This window comes from Primulina tabacum, chromosome 17, assembly GCF_025594145.1.
Source record: "Primulina tabacum isolate GXHZ01 chromosome 17, ASM2559414v2, whole genome shotgun sequence".
In the NCBI taxonomy this organism is placed as follows: Eukaryota; Viridiplantae; Streptophyta; class Magnoliopsida; order Lamiales; family Gesneriaceae; genus Primulina; species Primulina tabacum.
In genome coordinates, this window is record NC_134566.1 from 7,168,750 (window position 1) to 7,185,524 (window position 16,775).

Genomic DNA, 16,775 nt, shown 5'->3' on the forward strand with positions numbered 1-16,775 from the left:
TTCTGGTTGGGAAGCGATGGCTTCTTGAAAACACTTGTCTCAAGGGAACAATGTCTAAATCAGCAATGGCTGTAGTTTTCTTGAGACGGAGAACTGTGCGAAACTTTTTCTTTCTAGGGGTGGCAGGAAATGATGCTTTGATTAGAGCAGCAGACTCGTCCGATACTGTTTTATCCGAATCAGTGGATACAACCACTCTTTTTCTTTTGATTTTCTTCTGAGGCACTTGAGCCTCAGTCTGAGCGTCGCCAGCCTCTTTCTTTAGAGCAACAAACTCGGCCACAGTTGGCTTTGGCCTCAAAGAAAGTACATTGGCAGCATCAGCCATTGTTACAAATGAAGCATCTTTTCAGAAGTGTGAGGGAAACTAGCATACTTTAACATTGTGCTGATCTGAACAGCAAAACCAGTAGCTTTCCTCACAACCATATCCTTCATGATTCTGAACAAGAATCCACTCCAGTCCACCTTAAATTCAGAGGTGATAGCTATCATCATTTGTACCTTCTCCTTAGTCATCCTGTCAAACGTACCAGCTTTGACCAGTAGTTCCTTTGCCACGATATCGGTAAGCACTTGAAGTTCCATTTTCAGAAGCTTCTTGAGGCAAGAGGGAGAGAGTTCCTCTCCAGAAGCTGAGAAAGTGAGGGCAGTAGACATCTCCTCCTTATAAATATCAAAAAAGTCAGAGATACCTTAGCACGAGAGAAAGAAAGTCGATCCCAATAGTGCAGCATCAATGGAGATAGATGCACTTCCCTGGGAATAAATGATTTTCCCTTCCTCGACGGTTGCTTTGGCGTAAAAATCCAAGAGAGTAGTCTTGTATATAAAAGCAGGGGCTTCCAAAAACCTTCGGAGACCAGATTTTTCAATTGCTTTGAACATCTTAACAAGATTCTCGTCTTTGATGGTCATAACCGATGTAAATTTGACTTAATAAGAATTTAGAGTGTAAGCTCCAGCAATTTCTGCAAACAAAAAGAATTCTCTAGCCATTTCTACAAACAAAAAGAATTCGGAGTATATTCTGTAGTAGATGAATGCGAGAGAAAGCAGTAGCTCGTAATCAAAAGTATGAAATCGTAAAAGTTGAAATGGAATCGAAAGGTCTGTTAATATTCAAAATGTACAGCCATCAATGAAACATAAGGACATGTGTCAGTTTGTTTGCGGTTGAGTTTTTGAAAAGTTAACCAGAGAGTGTCAGATACGCCAAAAACATTAAAAATATACTAAAATAGGTGGGCTGTCCAAGCGGTTACTAAAGAAAATCAGGAGAGGGTTTGTCTTCTTATGATAATATCTACTGGAAGTCATAAAGTACTGAAATATTTTTAGCACCTTGATAAAAACCAGTAGACACATTGTTTTATCGCAAAGACGAACCTCCTTCTGCTTCTGATAAAGCACGGAAATATTAGATATAATAAAATATTTTTCCCCCTTAATTAATGCAAGTAATAAATGCAAAGATACGAGATCTGAGGGAAAGACATGTGACTCTTGATATTCGTGCAGGATGTGAACAGCTTTAGCCGTCCCTTTAGCTTCTCCGAGGCTCTATAAGAATACCTGCAAGCTCACAAACTAATTCATTTACACAAATAACAAATCAAAAAAAATGGATGATGCAAATATTCTCTCGGAGTCTTCTCAAGAGTCTAACTCAGCAGATGAGTTGCAAAGACAACTTCCAGCTTCTCGTAATATGATGTCTGAAGACATCCTTTTCCAAGAGATGAAGACTTGGAAGAAATATCTCGATCTATAAATCGAGTATTTTCTTGACAGTCTGAGGAATCATCCCTTTCACAAATCATGATCATGCAAAGAGAGAGGGAGATGATTCCAGCAGGTCCTAGTTAGATTCCTGCTGATGTTCTCAGTACGGCTGAAATCAAAAAATGTAATAGATTAGAAAATGTAATGCATCTAGTTTTATGAATGAAATATTTCATTTTGTTATATCCTTTGTTTATCTACTGCTTTTACTTAATGCAAATAAATAAAAAGAAAGAGTAAGAAAAACTCAATCTGAGTAAGTCAAAAGACGTTTCAAATGACTTGAGTCTCTCCATCTTCTTCAATATTAAATGTACTCTGTCTATAAATAAGAAGAAAAAATATCAGATAACAACAATACAATATGTCTAGTTCAAGCAATTCGGATGCCTGCAGCAGTACTCATAATTTAATTACAGAAAAAACACTTCCTCATCTCAAAATTCTGATGAAAACTATTGAGGAATATGTCTGGATGAAGGTCATGTCTTCATGGTTTAAGGTGCAAGATCTCCAGAACATGCATCGAAATGGTTTGACTCCTACTGCTGCACAGAGAGCAACAGCAAGAAAGTACAAGCAGCGGTTTGACGTCAAGCATATTACCGAGCTTTCTTCTGATCAAGTACTGCTACATGTGATGCTGTGGAAGGAATGACATCAGCTAGAGAAGATTTCCAGTGCAGAATCCTTCACAAGGATTCGAATCCATGAATTGAATAATCGGATTACTGAGTGGCAAGATTCTGTAGACACTGAATTGTGTCGTGTAACATGGTTTCGATTTTTTTCGTAATGAAATATCAGTAGTTGCAGCAAGTTGTCTCTTTACTTCTCAAACAAACTGACGTTAGTTGAATAACATATAACTGATAATAATTTAACAGAGTGATAACAACGATAAACTTAAGTTAAATCAATTAAACCAAGTATATTTCGAAAATAAGTAAACTTATTCTCAGGTAGAGGCTTTGTAAAGATGTCTGCTGATTGTTGATCAGTAGATAAGTATTCCAGACAAATGTCCTTCTTCTGCACATGATCTCTAATAAAATTATGTCTGATATCAATATGCTTTGTTCTGGAATGAAGTACTGGATTATGCGTGATTGCTATAGCACTGGTATTGTCACAGAATATAGGTGATTCAGAGGCTTGAACTCCATAGTCTTTGATTTATTGTTGCATCCACAATATTTGAGAATAGCAGCTTCCAGCAGCAAGGTATTTTGCTTCTGCAGTAGATGTAGCTATAGAAGTCTGCTTCTTACTGAACCAGGAGATCAACCTATCACCAAGAAATTGACAAAAACCACTTGTGCTTTTTCTATCCAGTTTGCAACTTGCATAATCAGCATCTGAATATCCAATAAGATTGAAAGAAGAATCATTGGGATACCATAGGCCGACATTTTGAGTACCCTTCAAATATTTTAGAATACGTTTAGCAGCAATATAATGTGATTGCTTAGGATTAGATTGAAATCTTGCACAAATACCAACAGCAAACATAATATCAGGTCTACTAACAGTAAGATATAATAATAAACCAATTAGACCACGATACTGAGTTACCTATACTGAAATTCCATTTTCATCCTTATCAAGTTTAGTAGATGAGCTAATTAGAGTGGAAGCAGCAAAGCATGTTTCCATGCTAAACTTTTCCAGTAGTTCCTTAGTATACTTAGCTAGATTTATGAAGATCTCAGTATCAAGTTGCTTAATTTGCAGTCCTAGAAAGAATGTTAATTCTCCCATCATACTCATTTCAAATTGTTCATCCATCAATTTAGAAAACTTTGCACATAGTTTGGGGTTTGTTAACCCAAAGATAATGTCATTAATATAAATATGTACCAACAGAATGTGCTTGTTCTTAACTAAAGTGAACAAAGTCTTGTTTACTGTGCCGATTGTAAAGTCATGATAGACAAGAAATTGTGAGAGCTTTTCATACCAAGCTCGAGGTGCCTGTTTTAAACCATACAGGACTTTGTGTAATTTAAACAGATGATGCGGTAAGAAATGATCAATAAAACCTGGAGGTTGTTCAACATAGACCTCTTCTTGTAGTAAACCATTTAGGAAGGCACATTTCATGTCCATCTGATAAACTTTGAAATTTTGTAAAGCAGCAAAGGCTAAGAATATTCTGATAGCTTCAAGCCTTGCAACTGGTGCATAGATTTCATCATAGTCTATTCCTTCTTCTTGTCTGAAACCTTTAGCCACCAGTCTTGCTTTCTTTCTTACAACAATACCTTCTTCATTTAGCTTGTTTCTAAATACCCATCGGGTTCCAATAACAGCTTGATGAGATGGTCTAGGTACAAGAAAGCAAACTTCATTTCTTTTAAATTGATTCAGCTCTTCTTGCATAGCTTCAATCCAGCTGGGATCCACAAGAGCTTCTTCAATCTTTTTTGGTTCATCCTGAGAGATGAAAGCAGCATGCATATATTCATTAATCATTTGCCTTCTGGTTCTTAACGGAGCTGCTGGACTATCAATGACCAAAGATGGAGGGTGAGATTTTCTCCCAACAAAAAGGTCTAAAGAAATTTCTCATTGGTTTGATGGATTCGGATCATGCTCAGCTAAATGAGTAGCAGGTTCTGGAATATCAACTTCTGGTTCTTGTACGTTCTGTGTCTGAACAACTGGTTCTACCAGAGGAATGCCTGGTTCTAGATTTTGAGTATCTTTGACACTTGGTTCTGCATCATCTTCACGATCCAGTTCAAGATGAATCATGTTTAATCTGTTATTCAAATTTGACATGTTAGAAATTCCAGGAGCACTACTATCTTCATAAAAAACAACATGAATAGATTCTTCAACATTAAGAGTTTTGTTATTGAAAATTCTGAATGCTTTCCTTACTGCTGAATATCTAAAAAATAATCCAGCATCTGATTTTGAATCAAACGCAGAAAAATAATTTTTACCATTATTATGCACAAAGCATCTGCAACCAAATACATGAAAATATGATATATTAGGCTTACTCCCTTTCCATATCTCATATGGAGTCTGATTCTACCTTTTGTTGATCATGGTTCTGTTTTGCGTATATCATGCTGTGTTGATTGCTTTTGCCCTGAAGCGCTGAGAGATGTCTCCACCTGCTAGCATAGTTCTAGCAGCTTCTTTAAGAGTTCTGTTTCTCCTCTCAGCTACTCCATTCTGATGAGGCGTTCTGGCAGCTGAAAATTCATGATGAATACCCTGTTCATCTAAATATAACTCAAGAATCTTGTTAGTAAATTCAGTGCCCCGATCACTTCTGATTTTAATGACAGAAACTGATTTTTCATTTTGAATCATTTTTAGAAGCTTGATCAGGAGGCTACTTGTTTGATCTTTTCCAGCAAGAAATATTACCCAAGTAAATCTAGAAAAGTCATCAACAACAACAAGTGTATACTTCGTTCTCCCTAAGCTCATGATAGGGATTGGACCAAATAAGTCCATATGCAATAATTCCAAACACCTTGATGTTGATTTACTACCTTTATTCTTGAATCTAGATCTCACTTGTTTACCAAGTTGACATGCAGAACATACATGATTCTTAACGAAATTAATATCAGGTAAACCATCAACTATATTCTGCTTCTTGAGATTATTGATAGACTTGAAGTTCAGGTGATTCAATCTCTTGTGCCATAGCCAATATTTATCACTAAGGGAGGCAACTAAACATGTAGGAATATTAACATGATCTTTATTCCATGAAACATTGTAAGTGTTGCCTTCTCTTTTTCCAGTTAATACAGTAAACTCATCAGCATTTTTAACTGTGCATGTGTGCTTCTGAAAAGCTACAGAGTAACCATTATCACAGAGTTGGCTAATGCTAATTAAATTATAACAAAGATATTCAACCAAGAGCACGTCATTTATAATAATGTTACCATGGATAATCTTACTCTTACCCACGGTTTTACCTTTTGAGTTGTCCCCAAAAGTTATCTTTGGTCCAGTATAACTCATTATTTCTGAGAGTAGACTCTTTTTTCCGGTGGTATGTCTGGAACATCCATTGTCCAGATACCATGTGGAGCTACTGATCTTGGCTTTCCTCTCCTATTCCTGCAAACACAAGTTCTAGTAAATGGTACCCAATCTATTTGGGTCCAAGCCTTATCAGTTCTTTAGGAACCCACATTTGAACAATTATAGGTGACCTTGTACTTTGGGTATCCACATAGGTGTGTGCAACAGAAGGTCTGTAATCTCTAACAGAGTGCATCTTAGAATGTTGTTCTTCCCTTCTGTTTTTGTTGTCTGATCTATATCGCTTCTGAATAGGTCTAGAATTATAGTACTGGTTGTTTCTAACCTTCATCGAGACTTGTCCTCCTGAGTTGAATCCTCGACTGGATCCATAATTCTGGTGAACTCTTCCCTTAGATTCAACATAGCCCAGACCATAATGCTTCCTTCTATTCGTCTGATCTATAGTCCCTTTAACTCGAACAGTTGGTACTACTGGTTCATATACCACACTGGATTTAACAAAATGAATATATTTCCCTTTGCTTGTATCCGGTTCTGGATTAATACTGGTCTCAGAGGTGCTTTCACTATTGTTGAATCCGAGACCACTCATGTCTCCAGATTGTTTATGTAATTCTTGCATCTTCTCTAGTGAAACAGAAGACTTATTCCATGAATTTACCAGAATAGATAGCTTTTGATTCTCAGACTTCATCGTCTGGTAATTTTCATTCACCCTGTCATTCTCAGCTCTTAATTTACTCATCTCAACTTGTAAATCATTGCAGCTATTCTCTTGCAAGCAAGTGAACTTACTGACTTGATCCTTTAAAGTTTGATTTTCAATCTTAACTTCCTCGAATGAATGAGAAAGTCTCGAGTACTCTTCCACCATGTCATGCAGTGCTTTAACCAGATCAGTTCGTGTAAAATCATTAGAGTCAAAGTCAAATACCTCTCCAGATGTCGAGGTTGATTCACTGTCTGCCATGAGACATTTGATCTCTTCTGCATAACTATCACTGGAAGGACTTTTTGAGTCAGAAGATTCGTAACTAGAATCCTCCCATTTTGATTTGCTTTCTTCTGCAATCATCACTTTGCGATCTCTTCTTGATTTCTTGTCATTCCTCCTGTATTCCTTTTTCCTATGATCATCCTTCTTTGACTTAGGGCAATCAGCGATGAAATGCCCGAGTTTTCCACAGTTAAAAAATGCCATGTCACCAGGTGGAGAATCCTTCTTCAAGTTTCGGTTAGGACCCTGGTAGGCTCGGTGATTCTTCTTCATGAATCAGGAAAATTTCTTCACAAATAAAGACATTGCATCGTCGCTGATCTGTTCAGCAGTATTTTCAGACGTGCTTTCAATGGCAGTAGCAGGTGATGCACTTGGAACAACTACAGCAGTAGCAGTAAGAGCCTTGGTGGATGGATTTGATGATGGCTCTTCTCCACTTCTCACTTCGAGTTCAAACTCATAGGCTTTTAAGTCTGCAAATAAGTCGTGTAGTTCTAACTTTTTCAGATCTTTAGATACTCTCATAGCCATAGTTTTTACATCTCATTCTCTGGGTAAAGCTCTCATAACTTGGAGTGATATTTCTCTGTTTCCATATTCTTTCCCCAGAGCTGCTAACTCATTAACCAAGCTGCTGAAACGTTCATCAAACTCGCTCAGAGTTTCTCCAGTTTTCATTTTCAGATTCTCAAACTTCTGCATTGCTACAGAAAACTTATTCTCCTTTGTCAGTTCATTTCTTTCACAGATTTGGATTAGTTTTTCCCAAATCTCTTTTGCAGTAGAACACATCTTGATCTTGCTGAAGGTGTTCTTATAATGTGTTTTGTAGAGAATATCCTTCGCAACATTGTCTAGATTGGCTTTCTTTTTGTCCTTGTCAGTCCATTCACTTATGTGCTTCTCAACCATTTGTGTTGCCCCCTCAGTAACAGCAATAGCTGTATTTGGCTTTAAAATTTTCAGGGGACCATCTGTGATGACAAACCACATATCATCATCTTGAGCTGCAAGATGAGCTTGCATGCGGATCTTCTAGTCATCGAAGTCTTCTTTTGAGAACATGGGAACTTTGCTGAAATGTGCCATATCTGTTGTAAATATTTAGAACAAGAAAAATCTGCTCTGATACCACTTGTTGGGGATCGATAAGAAGTTTAGACGGGGGTGAATAAACTCTTTCCTTTGTTTAACGATTTTGCAAAGGGTGCTAGAATCCTGTTAGAGATTATAGCTGGTCTTGTTCGAATGTAAGTCCAGTAGATCACAATAAGTGCGGAAGCGATCCACTGGATTACGATGAGAAATAATAAGACAGTAGGCAGTAGAACAGTGGTTGTTTCTTAACGTTCAAAGATAAAATCTTCTACGTCTCCCCTTCTTCTATTTCCAGAAGGTATCACTAAAATACTTTGGATTTTACAGTACAACACTTGTACACACCTACTTCAGTAGGATTTACCCTTAGCCTACTAAAACTCTTTGTTACACAACTCCGTAAAAATGAATACAACAAAGTTATGAAAGAGACTCTTTTCCAGTTTACAAAACTCTTCTCAATGATATAGTAAAGGGTTTTAGCTTGAAGAAAGTTATGAAACATTAACAACACAAAATGATCTTAGAAGATCGGATATTGATAATAAAGTGTGTGCTTCTTTTCTGTATGTTGAGCTTTGAAGATAAGTAGTAGTTGATGATAGCTCAGACTCACGTTGGAATAATCGTTGCATTGATAAAGATAATAACGTTGTTTTCTATAAAGAATTGATCTTCTTATATATAGAAAGCTTGAGTCCAACGTAAACAAAAACGGCTTCTTTTGACTCCTGATAGAATCAGCTTTATTACCTAAAAAGGTTCCTGCAGAAAGCTTTCAGATATCAGTCTTTACTTTATACCAAAACAGGTAAGCCGTATTAAATAACTTCGTACAACATTAATGGTGCAATTAGTACTTGTACTAGGTAAAGTAACAGTAACATTTAAGATAGCACGATCTAGTAAAAGGCGTTAAGTTACTTCTGCTTAAACTAAGTTCTGCTTATAAAGCTACGTTCTGCTTCAGGTTTTTCTAAGCTGATAAGTACTCGAAGAGTACTGCTTTTGTTAATGCGATACTATAGCTTCTGCTTTTATGTAGTCTTCTGGTTTTAGCTATTACGACCTACTGATTTTGACTCTCATCAGCACAATTAAATTTAGTCTAACATGATATAATGTTATGGTCATTAATAATGAATCTTTTATTCAAAAAAGTTTTAAAAAATTAAAAATCAAAATAAGCGAAATGGTTTTTAAGTTACCTACACAAAAACAACAATTGTTATATTCTTTAAGATATAAAGAATTAATAGCTAAAACTAAATCAAATTTAAATTTTTTTCAAATAGTTAGAAAATTATATTTTCCAGAAAGAAATAAAATATTTCCAAATTTTTCAGACTAATCTTTTATAAAATTCTTGAATCAACATGTAAAATATATGTTAATGAAACAGGAGAAGAATTTTTTGAAGTTCATTCTCCTTTTACTACTTTACAAATTAAAAAAAGGAAATTAAGAAATTTATGCTGCTCCAATAAAATCAGAACTAGGAAATGAGAATTTTGACCTTATTATACAACAAAATAATTTCATCAATCTTACTTTACAATCATTAAGAAATCAAACTAACAGGATAGAAGAAATTCTATCAAATCTAAACAAGAACTTTTAGTGGAGATGTTCAAAAACCTTAATGATAAAATCACCTCCTAATCTTAAAAAAAATTCTTTTAAGCTCTAAAAAAGATGAATATTTTATAAAAGGTCTAATAGATAGAATACAAAATATTTAATATAAAAGAAAAGAGTTCTGTTTCAGTGATAACTAAAAATGAACAATTCAAAAGGTTTTCAAATTCTTCATATGAAGAAATGCAAATTAATAATTGTAAAACTTTTTTGTAAAAAGTCAACACCAATTGATCTTCAAATTGAAGAAAAAAATAATATTTTCAATTTAATGGAGAAACCATTATTGAACGGAATAAAGATGGAAAATCTGAATATCATATAAAAATTGTTATTAAACAAATGTTAATATATTCTTCTGCCGCTAAGATAAAAGGTAATAATGATAGGCAAATTTCCCAAACTATTATTACTGGTTTTATTGGCCAACTTTAAGATTGGTGATATTTATATTCATCTAAAGAAGCAAAAAATAAAATTCATAGCTTTGCTATAATTGATTCTACGGGATAGAAGAATCATATGCTGTAAATACACTTATTTACACTATATTTTTAATTTTATTAGAGCTAATGAGCTTCAATTAGATAGATCTCAAAAGCAATTAATGAATTAAGATGTCCAACATTATCTGAATTTAAAATGTATAAAGATGGTTTTATGACAATTTTTAACCAGAAATGATTGTAATGCAAATTTCTGGAAAGAAAAATAAATTTCAGGATTTCCTGTTCTTTTTGCAGAGAGAATTAAAAATAGATTAAAAGCTAAAACCCCGACAAATTCTATATATTGTAATTCACTTACTTATGGAGATTTATCTACAGAAATATAGTATGACAAAAAGGAAAAAACAAGTTGAACTCCATCATGTTGTCTACCACAAAAATTTGACAAGATTATAGAGTATCAGTTAGTACACAACACAGGATGAAGTAAATTACCCCAACAAAGCATCAAACCACATATATATAGTCAGTTTAGAATCATTTGGCACTGTGATGCCCCAATCTAAAGATGACCGAGAAATCGAAAATCTATCAGACCATTTTTTATGCAACCTTGCACCTGGGAGTGTTTTTACAGAAGTCATGCTACCAGAAAGTGAAATATCAACCAAACCTTGTAAAGAATCATCACAGACATTGCGGAATCAAGTGAAAATATTGAAAAAGCAGCACACGGTGCAGAACAAAAAATGTGAAAGTAACTACAAAATTGAAGTCACACATGACATAATGCACTTTCAATAGATAAATTAGTTTACAAAGAATTTTTGGTATTCATTGCAATTCACAACTTTGTGGTACTTTCAAGCATAAACAGCACTATTCTTCTAACCTCTTATTTTTTCCCAACTTTACAGAATATTTCTAGACTGAATAAAAAATAGAACTTGGAGCATGCCACAAGGAGTTAGACCATCATTCGGAATCACTCTAATGAATTAAACATATATTGGTATTTACCTCGATAACAAAGTAATGCACATCAATATTAATCAAATAATTTTTTTTAAATGAATAACGTAATTTCTAAAAAATGATCAATATCTTAATCAGTGAAGTAATAAAACATAATAACCAGTCTAAAATAACATTTTTTCGTGCCTATCAACTAACAAGTTTACAATTATAGATTAATTTCTTTATAATTTAAAAAAAATTGTAAATTTATCTTAGAGTACCTCATTTCAACGAAATGGAGACTGCACAAAATCTGGATTCTCTGTCAAAACCTCTTTTAATTTCTTTTGATACTTCGAGAGGGCAAAGAAGCGATTGTCTTCTTCCTTTGAAGACATGGCTTCAGGTGCATGGGACAACAATTATTATCCCAACAGTTCCTCCTCATCCTGCAGACACTTAATGCAAAGTTACAACTGGAAACAAGCTAACTGAAGAAACAGCATAAAATAAATCCATGTAAAATCCATTATGTGACTGAATTAACTGATTACAAAATAGTATGCCACACAAACTGGATTCCGTCTTCACAACTTGATTCTTAATGGAGTTTCTCATATGTTGATCGCATACAACAATCATCAGTTATATCATACACCTTTATATGTGAAACAATAACTTCAGTTATTACTCACTGATAGTTTTTTAAATACTATGAGATGAGTGTAACGAATCTCATGGATCAAAAAATAGGTAAAGCATATGAATGAGTGTGTCGTTCCATTGTTTCTCTAACAAAATGCTTTCATACATGATTCTTGTTTTAACCGTGTAAGATGTTAGAGTTGCTAGAGAATTTATTGACTCAGTTGTAATAAACAATCTTTATTTTAGCATAATTCATTATTTCATGGTTTGTTATTTTTTTTATCTGTATACTCATATGATCAACATAGATAAAGACCTTGATTATACTTTAATACAAATGAATCGTAATTCGATGTTGAAACTCATTTGTAAACATTGTATAATCTAAATTCGTTCCTAGTCGATTCAACCGCCTAAAACATGGATAAAGGTCGCTTGAGCTCGAGACTAGCATCTGTGATGCTATGTACCGCGTTTATTGGTAAGGGCATAGAGATGTCCAAACATGCAGATGGATAGTCATATGATGATTATACCGAACTACTCTCCCACGTAATTTCCAAGTGGTTATCATTCGTCGAGAGGATAAGTCTGTGGTTATGATTGTACACCATTAGTCATTACGATCTGGGACAACACTGAGGCTCTATATGCTAGGGCTGTGCTATGACTCGTTTATCAACTCCAGGAGGGTCATCAGGTGGCGAGATTGGGTACAATTGCGACACATGTAGGAGCCAGTACATTGTAGTCGAGAATTCACAGCACACCTGCGGGTGTGGATATCATATGCGATCTGATGAAATAATAGTGCATGGAATCTCTGGCCAGAGTATGAGATGTACGTTAGAGAAGAAGTTCTCCAATTGTATGTAACGCCCCGAGAATTTAAAGGTCAACGCGAACCACATGCATGCAATTATTAAATTCCTTGTGTATTTCAATTAATTGTTTTAATTGCATTAATTAATTATGTTGTTCATATTGACATGTTTAAAATATATTTTTCTACATGGTTACATTAAAATGTATTTTTAAAGGTTATTCGATCGAGGAACGGAGACCGAGGGCTGAAAATTAGAAAATGATTTTTAAATAGTTTTTTTTAATTATTTAAAATATGATTGATGCTTTTTCTTTTTTTGAAAATAAGGGGTTTTGATGTGATTTTATACGCCGGGACGTAAATTTTATCGGTGTTGGTTTTTCATAAAAAATACGAACGTTTTGGCAACCCGGCTAATAAATTCACGAACTTATTTAATCAAAATTATTTTTAAATCTTTTAAATATTCTAATTAAGCATTAACGGGCCTAAATTACCTACTTAATGGGCCTAATCCTAATTAGTGATTAATTAAGTATAAAATTTGTTAAACTCTCCCCATTAACTCAAAGCTGCACGCCCACTTTCAGAATTTCAAATCTAAAGTTCTCTCCAAAAATTTTAAACACGGCACACACATCAAAGTTGAAGGAAAAAGCATTAAGTTTGATAGAGTTTTCAAGCCGTCGTTCCTCGTCGTCGTTCTTCAAATCATCAACAAGAATTAGTGCGTTAAAAAAGCAAAGGCATGCCATATTCTCCTATTACTCATCATCACACCATATTATGTATTTATGTTTGAATTTGCATGAAAAAAAGTTGCAACTTTGAAGATTTTCGGATATGTATATTGTGTGATTTTTAAAATATGTATTTTGATCCAAAAAATCATGAATTTCAACTACCTAAGGGAATGCCATGATTAGGATGTGTTAGGGCCATGTTATACACAAGTTTAAGGGGTCCTAAAACACCCCAAAACACTGCACGAATCAGAAACACAAAAGCTGGTAGCACTTTACTGTCATGGGGTTGAGGGGCTCGGTTTTATGAGTTGCAGGACTTGGCTTTGGTTCGGTTGGGACCACGGCATGGCTAGGGTCTGATATGGGTCAGGGATAGAATCCTAGCCACGCTAGGACTCAAAAATCAGGGGCTGGGAGGAGTCCTTGCCAACAAGGACTCCACCCGAGAGCTTCAATGTGGCAGCGCTGGTGTATGATGTGCGCAGATGGTTAAGGAGCTCGGCCAAAGGGCTTGGGCTGGGCTAGGTTAGGTACTTAGGGTCCTAGGAGGGTGCTTGAGGGGATGGTTCAAGGGTTGGCTCGGTGGTTGAGGCCGTAGCAGCAAAAATGTGGGAAACGTGACTTTTGGCAGCAAAGGAGCATGATGGTTGCTGCCACTGGTTCAGGAGCTTCGCTGCTGGATTTTTGGGGTTGGCTTGGTCTAGGCTTGGTCAAGGCATGGTCCAGGGTGGGTTAGTGTCGTGAAGGGTCAAGTGGTTAAGAGTTGGAGGTGTCCTAGTTGACAAGGAAACCTAATGCACCTAGGACACTAAAGTACACACACATTGGGTTGAGGGGCAGAAGTGTTTTGGTCAGGCCAGTGCTTGTTTTACGAGCTGAGCTTGGTCAAGAGGGTTCCTAGATGAGTTGGCTAGGTTTTGGCTCAAGGTGGCTTGGGCGTGGCTCGAGTAAATTGGAAGATGGCTCAGTGTGTTCGACATAGGATCAAAAACAAAAATTTAAGGAGAAAAAATGAATCCATGGGTCCACGAGGGTGTCTCATGACTTGAAAGGGTAGAATAAATCTTAAAAATGCTATGTTTAAAATTTGGGATCAAAATAACGAGTTTTGGATTTATTCGGGATTTAATCGCCGCACGAAATGCTAATTAACGAGTTAATTGAAACGCATAGTTTAAGCTTTATAAAATTATGAAAAATTATATTTAAGCTTAAATAATTATTAAAAGTCTAATTTTTTTAATTTGGAAATTTTATATTAAGGTTTGGTTTAATTCGTGATTAAAACGCAGTAATATGTTACATATAAATATTAATTTAAAAGTCATCGATTTAAGCCAAATAAAAATATGAAAAAATTCATTTAAGCTTAAATAATTATTTGGGACATGTTAGAGTCAAAGAAATCAAGAAAAAGTCAAAAACGTAAAAAGTCACGTTCAGGGGTAAAACGGTCTTTTTACACCTGATAATTAGTAAACGTCATGGCAGTACTCTAATTGCTGTTTTATGTGCTAATATGATTATTTTCAATAAATATCGATGTTATTAAATTTTTATATGTTAATATGTCAATTTTAAATGTTCATGGAATTTTTATGTTTATGGATTTTTATGTTAAAATGTTTATTTTAAACGTTTTAAATTTTAATGTTTATTTTAAATGTTTATGATGTTAAAATGTTTATTTTAAAATATTTATGGATTTTTATGATTTTTATATGTTAAAACGTTTATTTTTAAATGTTCATGAATTTTTATGGTTTAAATTGGACATTTCAAAGATATGTTGAATGATTGGTTTCAAAATAAAATGATATTATATGCATGTTTTTATTAAGTGATAGAAATATAACATCTTGAAAGACGTGAAGGGATTGTGACTAAATATATGATATGTTGGAAATATCGTGAGGGTTATAGTCCTAGTGGGAGCCCGATGATCGTCTTTCCATGGATACGAATATGAATACGAATATGAATATGTTAATATGTTGGCCAGGGCCAGTTGACTGGTAAGGGTGTTGCTGGTGTCCCCCGTCGCCTAGTACTGTGGTTTTCTCTAGATGGATCCATCGCCCAATACGATTAAGAATACGAGTCACAATCACGATCTGAATTCAACAAACACGAACATGAATATGGATATGAATATGAATATGTTTATATGATTATGTTTATGAAAATGTTTAAAGTTTAAAGTTTATGCATTATTATGAAAATGATACTTTATATACAAGTATTTTTCACTGTTGTATGTTAACGGTATTACGTATTACTTGTTATCAAGGATATGATGTGTTGAGTCTTTAGACTTCACTAGGTGTGTATGATGCAGGTGATATTAATAATTATGACATTAGAGGTTTTGATGATTGACTTTTCTGGACTGTCGGTGCACATAACCTGAGGACCAGCGTTTCTATTTTTCGTATTTAAGTTTATGATTTTACATTAAAGATTTTTACGACATTTTATTTATGCTTTGAGAGATTTTTGAGAGCTTTAGTATGGGCTACACTTTTCAACATTTATTGCTTTTCAGGTTTGGTAAAACGTTTTACGATTTTTGGTTTTGACTATTCCCTTTGGATTTTCAAATACTAGTTGGATGATTTATTTTAAAATGGGGCAAAAGTATTTTTATGTATATGTATAGGCCGAAAGTTTGAGAGTTTTAAAAAACAAAAAAAATTATAGTACTTTTTAAGAAAACGAATAAGCAGACGTTTCACATGCGATGCCACTATTTATTCTCAAAGTTGTGTCACATAGTTATCGAATTATTATGCACCCCTCGATGAACCAATAGTTGCAGATTCGATCGAGATATATGAGATAAAGAGACCATAATGTACGTTAATCATAATCGACTAGTTCTTGCAGACACTATCTGTAATGCCCGAGATTTAATTGCTATAATCAGACGTTGATTAATTGACAGAATTGAGGTTATAGGAACTCAAATGAAGAAGCACGGCATCGTTACTTATAAGCCAAGATGTTGGACCGAACATCTCGCGCCCGAGCGGTAGAAAAGAACCGCCCGAGCGCCAATGCACCATGAGTTTGGACTGAATGTTTGGCACCCGAGCGGTAGAATATTACCGCCCGAGCGCCAGGAGATGTTCAGCCGAGTATCTCGACAAAAACTTCCGCGCCCGAGCGGTAAAGATTAACCGCCCGAGCGCCGAGCAAGCGCCTGGGCGGGAATTTATAACCGCCCGAGCGCCAACCAGAATTGAGGAAAAGCTAACACGTTGCTTGGACATGCAACGTGTAAATATATATATGTATACAAACCTTCAGAATTCAGTAGAAAAGGAAGAGAGAAATCGAGAAGCCTCCAGAAATTCCTACGCCTTTATATTTCGATCCGTCCGTCTGATTTTGAATCCGACTTCGGTACTGTGTTCCTATCGACGCAGGCTTTAACTGGACGTAAGTTTTGCTACGTTTAAATATGATTTGAAATTATGGTATTGTCAGAATCTGATAGGATTCATATATGATGTTCTTGACCTGTTAGACATCGTATAATTGAAATCGGACTGAAGGATAGATACCATATGGAATTGTTATGATTTTCAGAGTTGAGTTGA